The 16190-nt window shown below is 46.5% G+C and overlaps 1 pseudogene; it reads right to left on the bottom strand.

Annotated features, from left to right (window-relative positions):
- Window positions 1-538: 538 nt before the first annotated feature.
- On the bottom strand, window positions 539-12001 carry LOC142820451 (uncharacterized; annotated as a pseudogene).
- Window positions 12002-16190: the final 4189 nt, after the last annotated feature.

Raw genomic sequence — 16190 nt, 5'->3', positions numbered from 1 at the left:
GGCTGCCGCAGCTGTGGCTCCGGTGCTCGGGCAGTAGCTCCTTCCCCTCCAGAGGCCAGCCCCAACTGAGCAGCTTTGCAGCCTTTTATACCTGGGCTGCACTGAGCATGCCCAGGAGGACTGCAGGAGAGGGGTGTATTCTATCCAATAGGCATGCTCCCCTTCCCCTTGTCTAGTGCGGGGTTGGCAAGCCCCATCACATTGATACTTATAGGTTTTTTGTTTTGTTTTCTGTTTTGTGTTGTTTTTGCATTGCTGGGATATTGCAGCTTTATTTCAGCAGATAAAGTAGTGCAATTTTAGAGAGAGGGCAGGTGCAGAAATAGATTGGCAGCCAGCATGTGTAGGTCTCGTGGCATCCATGGCTCCGGGTCCTTTTCCCCCTCTGTGGTGTGAGCTGCAGAAAAGCCAGTGACCGGGGGCTGATTCCAGTGCTCTTTCCCTGACTCTGAGGTAGACAGCGGCTTGCTTTGTGCAGTGGTGGTGGGACAGAGTAGGTGGCGATGGGAAGCAAAGCCAAGCCCTCGGTTGGACCCCCTCAGTTTTTGATCTGCTGAACGATGCTGAAGAAGGAGGCAACCTTGTCCCACACACCCTTCTCAGTTTCCCGGAGATGATCCTCCACTCCCTCAGCATAGGAACCCAGTGTCTGCCTTATCTCCTCCACCTTCTGCACAGGCCTCCCTGTAGGGAGCTATGGTCTGGCAGAACTCCTCAATCTTCTGGTCCATCCGCTCACTCAGGCCTTCCACGTCAGGCCCAGGGACTGACACAGGCCTTCCGTGTCAGTGTGCAGCTTCTCCTTCTGTTTCTTGGCATAAGGGCTCAGCTTCTGGCACAGCTCCTCCGTGCTGTCCGAGAGCTTGGCCCGCAGCTCCTCCGCACCCGTCTTCATCTGGAAGGACAGGCCCTCCAGCTAGTGATTGAGCTTGTCCTGCATGTTCTGGGTATACAGGAGAAGCTGCTTGCTCAGCTCCTCCACATTCTGGTAAGTCTTGACCTTGAGCTAGAGAAGTGATTATACCCCTTTATTCGGCGCTGGTGAGGCCACATCAGGAGTACTGTGTCCAATTCTGGGCCTCCCAGTTCAAAAAGAATGTGGATGCATTGGAGACGGTCCAGTGGAGAGTGACCAAAATGATGAGGGGGCTACAACGCATGACCTATGAGGAGAGGCTGAGGGATTTGGGTTTATTAGTCTGCAGAAGAGAAGAGTGAGGGGGGATTTGATAGCAGCCTTCAACTTCCTGAAGGGGGGGGGGGGTCCAAAGAGGATGTAGAGAGGCTGTTCTTAGTGGTGACAGAAGGAGCAATAGTCTCAAGTTACAGTGGGGGAAGTCTAGGTTGTATATTAGGAAAAACTGAGGGCGGTGAAGCACTGGAATGGGTTGCTTAGGGAGGTGGTAGAATCTCCATACCTAGAGGTTTTTAAGTCCCATCTTGACAAACCTCTAGCTGGGTTGATTTAGTTGCAGTTGGTCCTGCTTTGGGCAGGGGGTCTCGACTTGATGACCTCATGAGCTCTCCTCCAGTCCTATTATTCTACAAACATATGAGTCTATGAGCTCGTCAGCCCAGGGCGCCAGCTTGTCTTTCATGCCTGCCACTTTCTTGTCGATCTGCTGCTGGAGATGCTTAGTAATAATAATAAATAATTCTATAAATCAATAATAAATCAAAACCCCTCCTCTCTACACCCTCGTCTCATCCACGCATTAAGACTCTGAAGCTCTGCCTGCCTACCTGGCCCTGTGCGTGGAACTGGAAGCATTTCAGAGAACACTACCATAGAGGTCCTGGATTTCATTCTCTTTCCTAGCAGTCTAAGTGTGGCCTCCAGAACCTCTCTCCTACCCTTCCGTATGTCACTGGTACCTACATGTACCACGACCACCAGCTCCTCCCCAGCACTACACATAAGTCTATCTAGATGTTTCGAGAGATCTGCAACCTTAACACCAGGCAGGCAAGTCACCATACGGTTCTCCCAGTCATCACAAACCCAACTATCTGTTTCTAATGATTGAATCCCCATTACTAACACCTGCCTTTAGTCCTAATGACTGGAGTTCCGCCCCTGGAGATGTATCCTCTTTGTGAGATGATACCATAACATCCTCCGGTAGGAGGGTTCCTACTATAGGATCATTTCCCTCTGCTTCAGTTGATACTGTTCTCTTTCCCTGAGTCTTTCATCATCCTTAACAGCACAGGGGCTGTCTGACCAAAGGTGGGACAGTTCTACAGTGTCCCGTAAAGCCTCATCTACATAAAGCCTCTCAGCCTCCCTTAGCGCCTCCAGTTCAACCACCCTGGCCTCCAAAGTCCGTACATGGTGTGACAGACCGGGCGGTGTCTGGGCACAGCTGAGGGCGTCCGCTCAGGGCGAATTGCTCAAATCCGGGGCTCCTTACAGCCTCCAGACTGGTGACCTCTCCAAACAGGCCACAAACCAGTCTCAGAGCACTTCAGCTGCCTGCCTGAAGCCTCACGAGCAAAACCCCTCCGACACCCCAGCAATATCCGTGCCCCAGATGGCCCCGGACCTCATACACAGGTGGGGGGTCCTAGCACCCAATCCCACCTACCCCGAACAAGTTCTGTCCGGTTCCAAGAAACCAGCCACAGATCCCTGGTCAATTTACCCTCTGAATCTTACCCACAAATCACGCTGGGCCAATCCTTTAGAATATATATCTAAAGGTTTATTATTACAAGAAAGAAAAGCATGAGAGTAAGGTTATTAAAGTACAGTACATTACATGCATCGAATCTCCCAGTTCTCGATGCAGGCTCTAGCAGATATGTTGCAGCTGCTGGTTTAAAAGTTCTTGTTGAACATCCTAAGATCAGGATGGGTTCACAGGTCTTCCGGGCTCTTCGATCCCTGCAATGCTGCCTCTGGGATGAAGTGCTGAGCTGAGAACAAAATGGCATCGACCACATGGCCTCTTTATACCTCCTTCCTAGCCTCTTCTTGTATGCAGCAAGTCCCCTGGTCAGAGGCCAATCTCTATGTTCCCTGCTGGCTGCCCTCAGGTGACAAACCCCATTCTTTGGGTGTGTCCATAGCCCATTGAGAGCCATTGTTCCACAGGGCTTCGCTACTCAGCCTGTCCATAGCGATGCTTAACCACATTCAGAGAAAAATTCAGCTTCCACACAGATTACAGATTCCTACCTACACACATAGACATTATATATGCACACATATATGCCACCCTTCATACATGCTGGATCGGGTGCAATAAACAGGATAGCCCCCACTCTGCTGCTGAACTTCTGTCTGCATTCTCTCCTACAATTAATTAGGTTCTTGATAGTGTTTTATTTAAATCAGGAAGTTTTGGTTTTAATTTAAAAGTTTTAAAGAATGGCAAGTGTACCTCACCCCCTTCCAACTCCTCTTCTACATTGCCTCACGAAACTCCCTGCAGGGCCAGCTTTAGGAAGAGCGGGGCCCAATTCGAACCGTTTTGGCAGCCCCCCACCCAGGATTTTTTGTTAAGCAAAAAAAAAAAAAACCAAGCCCCACCCACACAACAAACCACAAATAATATCACATCAAAATCACATGCAATACTGAAGATCAGAATACTTTTAACTCAAACATTAGATCAACTAGCTAAGCTGCCATTTTATATCTATTATAGAAAGCCAGCCAGCCAGCCAGCCACTATGAAGGGGGCCAGATAGCTCAGTGGTTTGAGCATTGGCCTGCTAAACCCAGGGTTGTGAGTTCAATCCTTGCAGAGACCCTTTAGGGATTTGGGGCAAAAATTCATCAGGGATGGTACTTGGTCCTGCTGTGAAGGCAGGGGACTGGACTCAATGATCTTTCAAGGTCCCTTCCAGTTCTATGAGATAGGCAAAAAAAAAGTAGTTTTGATAAAAATGTATATCAATACAGGTGAACATTTTCAAAAAAAATGCCATCCTTTATTATGCAAAATATTACACAAAATTAAATCAGTTGCCTTAAGTGTAGGTCAAATATTTTCAATTGCAAACTATCCAATTTTTTCAATAAATTTAGTTTTTAAAATGTTACTAGAGAGCGTTGCAGTTTTCTGTTACATTGATTTACTTTTTAAATAGCAAAAATAGAGTCTTTGTTAAGAAAGTGTCAGTTCTGTGGTCAAATTCCAGTCCTTAGTGATTTCAGCACCAATGATTTCACTAGGTAATATGGTACCTCACCACCATTGCCTCCTTTGCACTGCCCTTAAGCACATTGCCTGAATGTTGAGTCCAAGGTTAGTTTACACAAGATTTTATCAATGATTTTTGCTCAAGTGATCACTGAGACAAGACAAGGACTCTCAATTGATTCTAGTCAGCTCTGCCTTTAAACACTGGGGCTGTGTCTACACTGGCCACTTATTCCGGAAAATCAGCTGCTTTTCTGGAATAACTTGCGAGCTGTTTACACTGGCCCCTTGAATTTCTGGAAAAGCACTGACGATCTACTGTAAAATCATCAGTGCTTTTCTGGAAAAACTATGCTGCTCCCGTTCGGGCAAAAGTCCTTTTCCGGAAAACTGTTCTGGAAAAGGGCCAGTGTAGACAGCACAGATTTCTTTTCCGCAAAAAAGCCCCGATTGCGAAAATGACGATCGTGGCTTTTTTGCGGAAAAGCGCGTCTACATTGGCACGGACGCTTTTCTGGAAAAAGTGCTTTTCCGGAAAAGCATCCTGCCAATGTAGACGTGCTTTTTCCGGAAATACTAATAACGGAAAACTGTTCCGTTTTAAGCATTTCCGGAAAAGGGTGCCAGTGTAGATGTAGCCTGGATGTAAAGTGTCAGATATAATTGAGGACTCCCAAACAGACTGTACACCACCAGAAATAAAACCTGTTTCCATCTTCTGGGACTTTCAGTTAGATGTGACTTACTATCCTCTGCTTAGTGTTCAAGTTATGGTTAGACCCTAAGCCAGGACATACAATATGGATAACAACATTTCATTCTCCCAGCTCCAAGTCTTAAGTGAATTTCAACCCAAAAGAGCCAAAATTGATCAGCTTGATACAGCAAGTGTGTCAACTGATCTCTATGGCAAAGTAGGTTGTCTATATAAATAAGGTCTGCTCCTGAAGCCTTTTCCTACAATTGATTAACAGATGGCAGTAGATAGCTCATTCAGACCACTGGCTGATAATAGTTAGTCACCCTAGCCAATCATTAATCAGAGTCATGGACTCACCCTACTCTCCATTGTCTCTATGATTCTCTGATGACCTGTGACAAAAAAGGAGAGTGGAAAGGGAAACTGAAGGGAGAGACCTCTCTAAATACACCAATCAAAGAGCAGTATTGCCAACCCAAAAATCACAAGGACCGCCTACACAAAGTTATGAGAATGGCCTACAAATCATAAGATCTTTTTAAAAATAAAACATGTTGGATTTTTATTGGCCTTTTGTTTCTTGAGTATTTAGGGTTCATGTTTTAAAGCTTTCCTACTTAACTGTAAGGCCCAGAAGTATAGAGAACTTTTTTTAAATGAAAGATGAGATTCTTACATAATCAATTGACTCCAGGTCTTTAGAAAAAAACACCAAGGCTGTGTCTACACTGCACCCCTTTTCCGGAAAAGGGATGCAGATGAGACAAGTCGGAATTTAAATCCCCGCTGCATTTGCATGAACATGGCTGCCTCTTTTTTCCGGCTCGGGGCTTTGCCGGAAAAAAGCGCCAGTCTAGACGGGATCTTTCGGAAAATAAAGTCTTTTCTGAAAGGTCCCTTATTCCTGATTTTAAGAGGAATAAGGGACCTTCTGGAAAAGGCTTTATTTTCCGAAAGATCTCTGTCTAGACTGGCGCTTTTTTCCAGCAAAGCCCCGAGCCGGAAAAAAGCAGCAGCCATGTTCATGCAAATGCAGCGGGGAAAATGTAAATACCTGCTGCATTTGCAATTCCGACTTGTCTCATCTGTATCCCTTTTCCGGAAAAGGGGTGCAGTGTAGGCACAGCCCAAATGTTTTCAGACTCGGTAAAACAATGGAGGAATTCTTGTGAGCCCATGCTTTGTCCACAGTATAAATAAAAAAAAACACAACAAAACAAAACAAAAAAACAAAATATCTTCTCCATTAAACATCCTAATGAGATACTGCAAATGGTGAACTGAATTCAACAGCTCCTGATATGAACAGGTATCAACCTAGTTTTTCATATTTGAGATGGGTTACCAGGAATCATACGTGACAATATGAAATCTTTCCACTCTCAAGTCAGCATATTCACAAAGCACCCATAATTTTGATCCATGCATTTATTGGCTAGTGAAAGAGAAAGGAGGGGAATTAGTGTAGATAAATGTTCAAATTTAAAAAAAAAAAAAAAAGCCTGAAGGAATTAGGACTGGGCTCCTACATCTCATGTTCAGAACTGACTAGGACACTTACGACCAGATTTTCAAAGGTGTGTAAAGATCAGATAGATATCTTTGAAGATCTGAGTTGGCAACTTTCTCTTTAGGAGCTTAATTACCTTTGAAAATCTGAGCTTAGATTTCCAAGTCCAATTTTCAAAAATGACTTTAGTCACTTAAGTGCTTTTGAAAATTTTAACTGGGGGCCCAAAGAGACAAAAATAGACAAAAGGCAGGAGATCTGGGATTCCTTTTAAAAACGTGGGACATCTATTTTTAACTACATTTTATATTATTTTTCTCCCAGGGCAACTGACCCCTCCGGCCCCCTCACTACACCACTGCCCCCCCCTCCTGCAGATCTATCATCTTATGCATGTGCAAGATCTGTGACAGCCGTCCCACGACTCTGCAGTTAGTGTCTGTGGCGCCTGCTTCTGGGTGGTGTCTCAATGCTGCCACATTCACCTCCAAAGAGGGGGCTTCCCAAAGCAGGCCTTTGCTGCTGACCCCCAAGGCATCCACAGGTCCAGTCTCCTTTCAATGGGCCCACTTCCCAGGGCTCATTGATCTTGGATCTGGCTTCCATCCCCTCTCCAACCTTTGCAACTACCCAGAGATGTCACCTTCCACATTATCCATTCCCACCTCATTCACCCCAGAGGGTTAGTCTCTGCCTCACTTGTCCTAGGGACTATTCTACCAAGACGTAATACAAAGTTTCCATGTAAAAGGACTCAATACAAAGCTAAAAACTTCAATGAGAGAATGATTAATACAGAGACGTGTATATCTGCTGCAGGGAGACACCTTTGCCTGCCTCCACCCCTCTCCCCCAGAGTCTACAGCCCCATTGCAAAGCGGGGGAGTGGAAGGAAAGAGGCTGAGGCCCATCAACGGGACTGAAGCAGTCATGAGCAAGCCATGCCCGGGAGCCATTCTCCTGTCCATTGCTGGTGCTGTGTTGCTTCAGGCACGCTGAAATGCAGTCACCTATAGGGTGGGCTGGACAGCTGTTTAACACCTGCACAAGGTTTCAGGCATGGGGCAGTGCGGGCTGCCTTCCTGTAGAGCCCCCATCAGAACTACTGTGCCCTCCTGGCTTAGAAAAAGAATAAACAGGAGGACTGGAAATTAACCCGCCCAGTCTCACGTCCCCTAAGACAGGGACTGAGCCATCTACATTAGGCCCCAGCTGGAGTATCATGTCCAGTTCTGGGTGCCACATTTCAGGAAATGTGGAGAAATTGGAGAAAGTCCAGAGAAGATCAACACAAATGATGAAAGGTATAGAGAACATGAGATATGAGGCAAGGCGGAAGAAATTAGCCTTGTTTACCTTGGAAAAGAGAAGACCGAAAAGGGACACAAGAGCAGCTTTCAAGTATCTAAGGGTATGTCTACACTACACGGGGCTCGAACTAGGGTCCTATTCCGAACTACCGTTACTCCTCGTCGAAGCAGCGGGGATTTAAAAATGGCGGCTCCCCGCTTATGCTAATGAAGCCCGGGAAATTCAAATCCCGGGCTTCATTAGCAAGTGCGGTATGCATACATTTCCCCGCTAGTTCGAACTAGCGGGGTAGTGTAGACATACTCTAAAAGAGTATCGTAAGGAGGAGGAAGAAAAATTGTTCTGCTTGACCTCTGAGGTTAGGATGAGAAGCAATGGGCTTAAATTGCAGCAAGGGAGGTTTAGGTTGGACATTAGGAAAAAATTCCTTCCTGTCAAGGTGGTTAAACACTGGAATAAATTGCCTAGTGAGATTGCGGAATCTCCATCACTGGCGATACAGGCAGTCCCCGGGTTACGTACAAGATAGGGACTGTAGGTTTGTTCTTAAGTTGAATTTGTATGTAAGTCGGAACTGGTACATATTGTAGGGGAAACTCTAGCCAAACATTTTGTTTAGTTTTGGATAGCATAGGGAAAGGTTAACTCCCCTCTAATGTTTGTTTTGCTGTCTGTTCCCCTGTTCAGAAGATTTCACATCTATTTCTGTCCCTGTGACAAACTCAGGACTAAAGGAGTAACTCATCAAATACCAAACAGCTCTGCACCATGCTTTGAGCTAATAGCTTTATTTCCACACACCACCCAGGGTTCTAGGAGGAGGGTCCTTTTTTTGCTAACACAATGAGGCCAGCACTTTGTTTGTTTTGGTGGAGTCTTTGTTTGCCCAGGGAGCCCAGCATGTATAGGGGGAGGAGGGGCGGAGAGGCTGCTTTTGTCTGCTGTTCAGCAGCCTGTTGCTCAGGGGAGGGGGCAGCCTGTTGCTGGCAGGGGGGAGGGGGGAGGCGTGCAGGATGCGAGGCCGCTGGGGCGGGGGCAGCGGGCGTGGGGAGGCACTTTTCCTCTGCCCGGCAGCTCTGCGGGATCCCTGTCCCTGTGGCCAGCTGCTGCAGGCAGAGGCCAGTTGGAGCCGGCCGAAGAGGAGGAGAAGGTGGATTCTAGGACCCAGGTGAGCGAGCCCCGGGGACGCTGCTGCGCTCCGGGAGCCTGGCATGTATAGAGGGGAGGAGGGGCAGAGAGGCTGCTTTTGTCTGTTCGGCAGCCTGTTGCTCAGGGGAGGGGGCAGCCTGTTGCCGGCAGGGGGGTGGGGGGGGGGGCAGCGGGCGTGGGGAGGCACTTTTCCTCTGCCCGGCAGCTCTGCGGGACCCCAGTCGGAGCCGGCCCGAGGAGGAGGAGGATCCTAGGACCCAGGTGAGCGAGCCCCGGGAATGCTGCTGCACATGTGCGGGAGTTGCCTCACCCCGTTCGTATCTAGGGATCCGACGTAAGTCGGATCCACGTAAGTCGGGGACTGCCTGTATTTAAGACCAGGTTAGATAGACACATGTCAGGGATGAGCTAGGGCAATTCAACTTTGGAAGCCCCAGGGGCCACACTGATACTTACAGAACATGCTGAGGGCCTCAAGTGTGGTTGCATATGCAAGCAAATAGATACAAATAGCTTCTCTCACACTGGCAGGCACGAACACAAAGATTAAGGCAAGACTACACAACACACAGGCCCCATTTAAGTCAGTTCTGCTGATATTAATAAAATGCAATATTTACCTGATTTCTACCCACGTGACAGCACTTTTCATGAGCAATTACAGTCCAAGAATTTAACTACTAAAACACATATCAACAGAAGATCATTACACTGACTAATTTCTTGTTTCGGCTCCCACTCGCTGGCCCCGTGTTGATCCCCACATAAACCAAACTGCACTGCAGGGCACAAACAAACTGGATGTGGGCAGCATACCAAGTTATTAATAAATATTTTAAAAACCTTTACCTTTTCTCTCCCTGCCATGTCTCCTCTCCTTGCTCCATCATCTCCTCTGGAGCCTGCTGCCCCCGGACTCCTCACCCTCCTCCGCTGTCCTGACTCCTGCCCTTCTCACTGCCCTCAGCCCTCCTGCGACCTGCCCCCCTCCACCAGCCCTTCTCCCCCCCTCCCCCGTGCCCACTCCTCCAGTAGCCCCACTTTGATCATGTGAGCTCCCCCTCTTCTAACACCTCTCTCTACTACACACCTGCCCTGCCTCTCTCCTCTGGTGCTGGTCCCTCCCCTGCAGGTGTCTGCCCTTCTGCTTCACCCCAGAATCCTCTGGCACCTGCACCTTCCCTTAGCCCTGCACCCTCCTGGTGCCTCCCCCTTCCCTTACTGCCTCTGCCTCCTTTGCCCTCTTTTTCCCCTAATACCCACCCCCTCACCACTGTTTGCCCCATTCCCCTCTATGCCCTCGCACATGCCTTGCTCCATCCCTACCTTTCTCATGCCCACCCCTTCTTTCAAGCCTTCTCCCAGCACCTCCCCTCTAGCCTCCAATGCTCTTCCCCTCCCCTCTCCTCTCCCAGCATCACCCTGTCCTCCCATCCCACTGACACCTCCCCTCCTGCCCTTTCCCTCATTTTCTGCACTTGGCCCCCTGGCATTTGTCTCTCCTGCACCCCTGTCTCTTGGTGCCTTCCTCTCCCCCCGCCCAAGCCCCTTCCCCTTTCACTCCTTCCCCTCCGCCTCTGTCTCTGCCCAAGCCCCTTCCCCTCTGGCCAGCTCTCGCCGCCCAAGCCCCCCCCCTCCGTCCCCATCTAAGCCCCCCGCCGCCACCTCCGCCTCCACTCCTCCCCCTGCCTCTGCCAAAGCCCAAGCCTCTTTCTTTTTCCCTCCCCCCTCTGCTGCTGCCGCCGCCACCGCCTCCGCACAAGCGCATTCCCTACCTTCTGCCTTCCACGTTGCGGGGCTGGAGTCTGCGCTCAGACCCTGGAGGCTGAACCCAGAGCCAGCGTGGCCCCTCAACGTGCCTCCCAGGAGTTTTAAAATCCCGGGACATGATGTCACGTCACGCCCGGGCATCCTCCCTGCCCACATGCAACGCCGCACATGGGCAGCAGCAGGCGGCGAAGAGGAGCCGCTCACGGCAGAGACGGTCCGGGGCTGTGGGGGATGCTCTGGGAGTGGGGTGGGAGGACACGCGGGGGGGGGGGCCAGAAGGGAGGGGCCAGGGCCCGCTCCAGGCAGAGCCAGGGGAGAGACCCACCTCCACATATTGGTGGAGCAGGACCCCGGCTCTGTAACTCGCCAGCACTTCCGGGTTCAGGCAGGGCCGTATTATGACTTTCGTGGGCCCCTCCTACCATAATAATATCAATATTAAAAATTATTTTTGATATAACTTTAAATACTTCAACATTTTATTTTTTTCTGTTTTAGGGAAAATTTAATAGATTTTCATGGGCCCTAAAAGTTTCATTTTTTTCTGATGTGAGAAAAAAATTAAAACATTTTCTTCAACCCTAAAAGTTCATTTTTTTCTTCTGATTTTAAAAGAAATTAAAACATTTTCGTGGGCCCCTGAAAGTATCGTGGGCCCTAGACACTGGGCCTACTGTGCCTAATGGATAAGTTGGCCCTGGGTTCAGGGGCACGGGGCCCGATTCGACCGAATCGATCGAATCAGCCTAAGGCCGGCCCTGTTCCCTTAGCTGCTCCTGGATGCAAACCACCTGGAAGTTCTTGCTGCATCTTGTCAGCACAAGGGGACAGCTAGCGGCACAGCTCCACAAGCTCCTACCAGATCTGCTCTTTCAGCCTTTCTGAGTCCTGACACAGCCTGACGTGCAGCTCGGTGGCAAAGGGGACCAGCTTCTTCTGCAGGTCCTCTTCATATGCATTGATATTCTGGAGGCTTTCCTGGAAGAGGGTGTTGAGTTGCTTGCTGATTTCAGATTGCTGGATCTGCTCCACTGTCTTCTTGGCATTGTCACTCAGCTCTGTGATGTAATTCCAGACCACATGGCCACCTGCTCAGCACTTGGGCCCCTGTGAAGGTGAGCAATGCCAGGGCAAGGGTGACAGCCTTCAGAGACAACCTATGCTCTTTGATCTCAAAGGCCAGCCAGGCAAATTGAGCAACTCTGTGATGCTGCTGCTTCTCAGCTGCTGGCTGTGCCCTGCTGGCCTGTACTTACACTGCAGCCAGCAGCCCCTGCCAGCTTCCATGCAGGCTGGTGACACAGTTTCCAGGGCTTGAACCTTAGTAAGGACCCAATGTGGAAGCTCCTGATGCGTGCATGGGTGGGGCGTTATCTGCTGCGACATGATGCTGGCGTCCTGGCTCTCCATGGACGAAGCTGATGCAGGGACAGAACATGAACGAGGCTCCTTATAGCCTGCTGGGTTTGCAGGCCCTGGCTCCTGGGGCAGGCTGTGCTTTCTGAAAATAACTGCTCAGTTTAGACACAACTGGGCAATGCTTCTTGTAATTGGATCAGCTTAAGTGTCACGAACTCTGGTTTTTCTGAAGGTTGGTTGGGACCAAAGTAAGGCAAAAGGTTTTTCACTCATCTTAACTTCTGTTGTAATTTTTTTGGAAGAATGTTATGTACAATATTGGAGTAAATTTCAATACAATTATTTTTACATGGTGTCTTTACAGAGCTGCTTAGAGAAGTGAAAACTGCAAGCATTTTTACACCTGCCATTTTTCCTTGTTCAGGGGGGATGTTGGCTCCTAAAAACAAATTTGGCTCAATTCTATTTCTGCAATTTCTAGTTTGCATGAAACTATCATTCACCACTATTACAAATGATATAATCCCCCATTTAAATCTTTCATCGAGATTTTAATTAAAATCCCCATATAATATTACTATTTGAAGGCTCAATTACAGCCTTTCAATTGCAGAGTTGAAGGGAGCAGAGGGAATATTCAAGGCCTTTCTGATTCTCATAGACTCAATCCGCAACGATGAATTTGATTCTGACAATTCTCCTGGCACAGCTTGCTGCTGCCAGTGCCTCTTTTGGAACAATCCTCACCCTCTTCTGTTCTCCTTCCTTACCAATTGACTTAACATGGCTCGGGGACAGATCTTTTCAGCTAGGAGTAGCCTCTTTTCTTTTAAACAGTTGTGCAGCCTCACAAGTAGTAGATAACAAAAGGTTCCAAAAGAACATTATTTACAGGAGAAACACAAACATACAAGGAATTTTTCATGTTAAAAAGGAAGCTAAACAGATACAGGGTGAGAGCTACTGCCGTGGTCACCAACCAGTAGATCGCGATCTACCGGTAGATCTCAGGGGCTCCAAGAGTAGCTCTTGAGCCCTCTCTGAACTGCGCACCTGCACAGTACATTTACATTAGATTTCCTCATGTAATGTAGGCGGGGCTTCAAGGAAGGGGTGGGGCAGTAGATCTTCGCCTGTTCTGAGACTTAAAAAGTGATCTTGGGTGTAAAAAGGTTGGAGACCATTGGTGTACAGGGTAAAACAGCCAGTTAAGCAAAAAGGGACTCTAAAAGCCCTGGATCCAGTCAGAGAAAATTCTACAGGCAGAGAAGTTAAGCAAGACAGTTGCCAGCTATGTTTCATCTCTGCCTCTCTTTTCCCCCACCCCAAGACCTGGGGATAGAAGGGATGTGGGGCTGCAGCGAATAGTAGTGCATTGATTCGGGGTGGTTTCAAGGCTGTAGGTACCACAGGCAGCTTCCAAGGCTGTCTGCATTTACAGTTTACAATGGAGGTCATTCTGATCTCTGATTGCTGGAGTAACCCCAAATATTAGGTCACAAAGGTGGTTTTCCTCCACCGATCAGTGGGATGTGAGTTCTGTGGTGTACCCATACCTATAGTACAAAATCTCACCTCTGAGCAACAGAAAGTTTCTGCTACTATCACTACTAGTCTCAAACAAAATAAAGAGTTAAGAACTCTTTAGGAACTGTAAACAATAACATAGATAATAACTAATATTTCCACTGAGAGAACCTTTCATCAGAAGGTTGGAATTAATTAAAACTTCACTCACCCCTTTGAGGTAGACAGACATTACTAACAAGCAGGCGAGGCCTGCCACTGACAAGGCAAAGTCATTTTGCATAGATTACAATTTTAGGAAAGTTCAAGAAATTAAATATATGTAATAGAATATTTTATAAATGTGCTTGCAAAGGGAAATAAAAGAACAGTTTTAAATTTGTAGGCTTTCAACTTCAAACATCCATTTAATTGAATAATTACCATACATAGTAAATTTGAAACATAGTAAATTTGAATCAGAAACTCATAACGCTTCTATTACTCTTTCCTTAACTAATTTGAATTATTTTGTATTTGTAACAGTAAACATTTTCTTTGCACTAAAATGACAAAAGAAGAGGCAACTTGATTTTAATTTTGTTAGCAAATATTTTTTATGAACTCTAATCATAATAGTCATGACTTTTCCAATGAAAAACAAAAATAATTATTAAACCTTTCACTCTACATATTCCAGTGTAAAAAGTAGTACATTCAGCTAATTTAAGTGGCAGGATTGTTTATGTAAAAATTAGTATCTCTGGGTAATCACAAAGTATGACTTCATTTTGCACAAACAAATCCACAAACAAATAAACTCTTCAAAATATATAATAGATATTTTATATTACTAATGGGCAAAATGAAACAGAGTGATTACCTGAAGGCCACACAGTGACAGGGCTATGAATTAGAACATGGGGTGTCTAGACTGGCCAGTTTTTCCAGAAAATCAGCCGATTTTCCGGAAAAACTTGCCAGCTGTCTACACTGGCTGCTTGAATTTCTGCAAAAGTACTGACTTCCTACTGTAAGAAATCAGTGCTTTTTGCAGAAATACTATGCTGCTCCCGTTTGGGCAAAAGTCCTTTTGCGCAAAACTTCTGCGCAAAAGGGCCAGTGTAGACAGCTCAGATTTGTTTTCCGCAAAAAAGCCACGATCGTGAAAATGGCGATTGGGGCTTTTTTGCGGAAAAGCACATCTAGATTGGCACAGACGCTTTTCCGCAAAAAGTGCTTTTGCGGAAAAGCGTCCGTGCCAATCTAGACGCTCTTTTCCGAAAATGCTTTTAACGGAAAACTTTTCCGTTAAAAGCATTTCTGGAAAATCATGCCAGTGTAGATGTAGCATGGTGTATTGCCCCCCGTCCCTTGTTCTTACCATATTATAGTGCAGCAAATAACAGGGATTTCCAAGCACCTCACTCCAGTACCATCTCACTCATCTATTTTCCACCAGAACTCTCTTTCATTTCCTGTTTTTACGCATTTCCCCTTCCATTTCACAACCTGAACTTTATAAAGTAAATATCCTTCCCCATGGGGCATTTCCATGGGTGTGTCGTGGTGACAGCAACTACCCCTCTTTGAATTCTGGGAGTGCTGAGAGTACTTGTAATACTGAGCTTTAAATAATCATCTTGTGCACACTTACATTTCTTGATACACTGAGCAAAGACACTCAGAAATCTTCACCTGAGCTTTAGCAAAGTAACCCAGAAGATTATAATGCTATCAGACTACTTTTATAGATATCACCTATTAATTTTGTCACAAGTGATTTGGAAACTCCATCCCCAGACTACTCCAGGTTAGTGGAGTTTTTAAAGCAAAAGCTTTATTTAAAAAATTCCTTCTCTCCTAGGAGTTCCAAACACAGGTTTTTGCACTGCATGCCATTTGCAAAATGTTACACTTCGTTCCTTTTTAATTAGGCTGCCAGATGGATACCTGATCTTGTGACACTGAAATTTCAATTTATCATACCTACTGTCAATCTGCCATCTTATACTTTTTAATGCATTTTGGGCTAGGCTTGGAGCAAAGAGATTTTGCAGCTGCTGAAGGGAAATTAATCCTCTGTTAGATAAGTATTCAAATAGCAAACATTATCACAGCCTTTACTAGACCACACCATTTATATACTCCTGTTCTGAAGGAGGCAGTGACTGATGGATCATTGTAGTAGCAAATATGTTGGTCCAGCTGCCCTGTCTTCCTCAGAACTAATTATGCTCAGGACATGTGAAAAAGCCCTGTACATCTTGGCTTTTCAATACTAGAGACCACATATCCCTTAAATCTTGTTCCTGTGCAGCAGAATTCCACTAGTTCTGATGCTTCTAAAACCTTCTATTCCTACCCAGGCAAGAACAGGATTTGCCTGTTACAGTGTGTTTTGTTTTTGTTGTACATCTGTTCTAATGGGAAATCTGTGAGAAGCCCAAAATTTGGAAATCAAGCCCTAACAGATCCCAAGCTGGAGACTCCAAAGTTGTGGATATTTGAAAACTGACACCTGACCTTCTCCTTACCTTCTTTTCACCATTTGCAAAATTACTTACCTGAAAGGGGGTTTGTAAGGATTAATTACTCCTAATAAAATGCAACATAAATATACAAGCTAAGTATTACTAGCACGTTAATGTATATAGTAGTTCATGATACCTTTGGTCTGAAAAGCAGTACCAAAATGCTTATTATAAACAATGTGTTCTTGTGGAGCTGGGGA

Source organism: Pelodiscus sinensis, chromosome 26, assembly GCF_049634645.1.
Source record: "Pelodiscus sinensis isolate JC-2024 chromosome 26, ASM4963464v1, whole genome shotgun sequence".
NCBI classification, from domain to species: Eukaryota; Metazoa; Chordata; order Testudines; family Trionychidae; genus Pelodiscus; species Pelodiscus sinensis.
The sequence above is the reverse complement of the archived record's forward strand: the minus strand, read 5'-3'. Positions and strand labels throughout refer to the sequence as shown.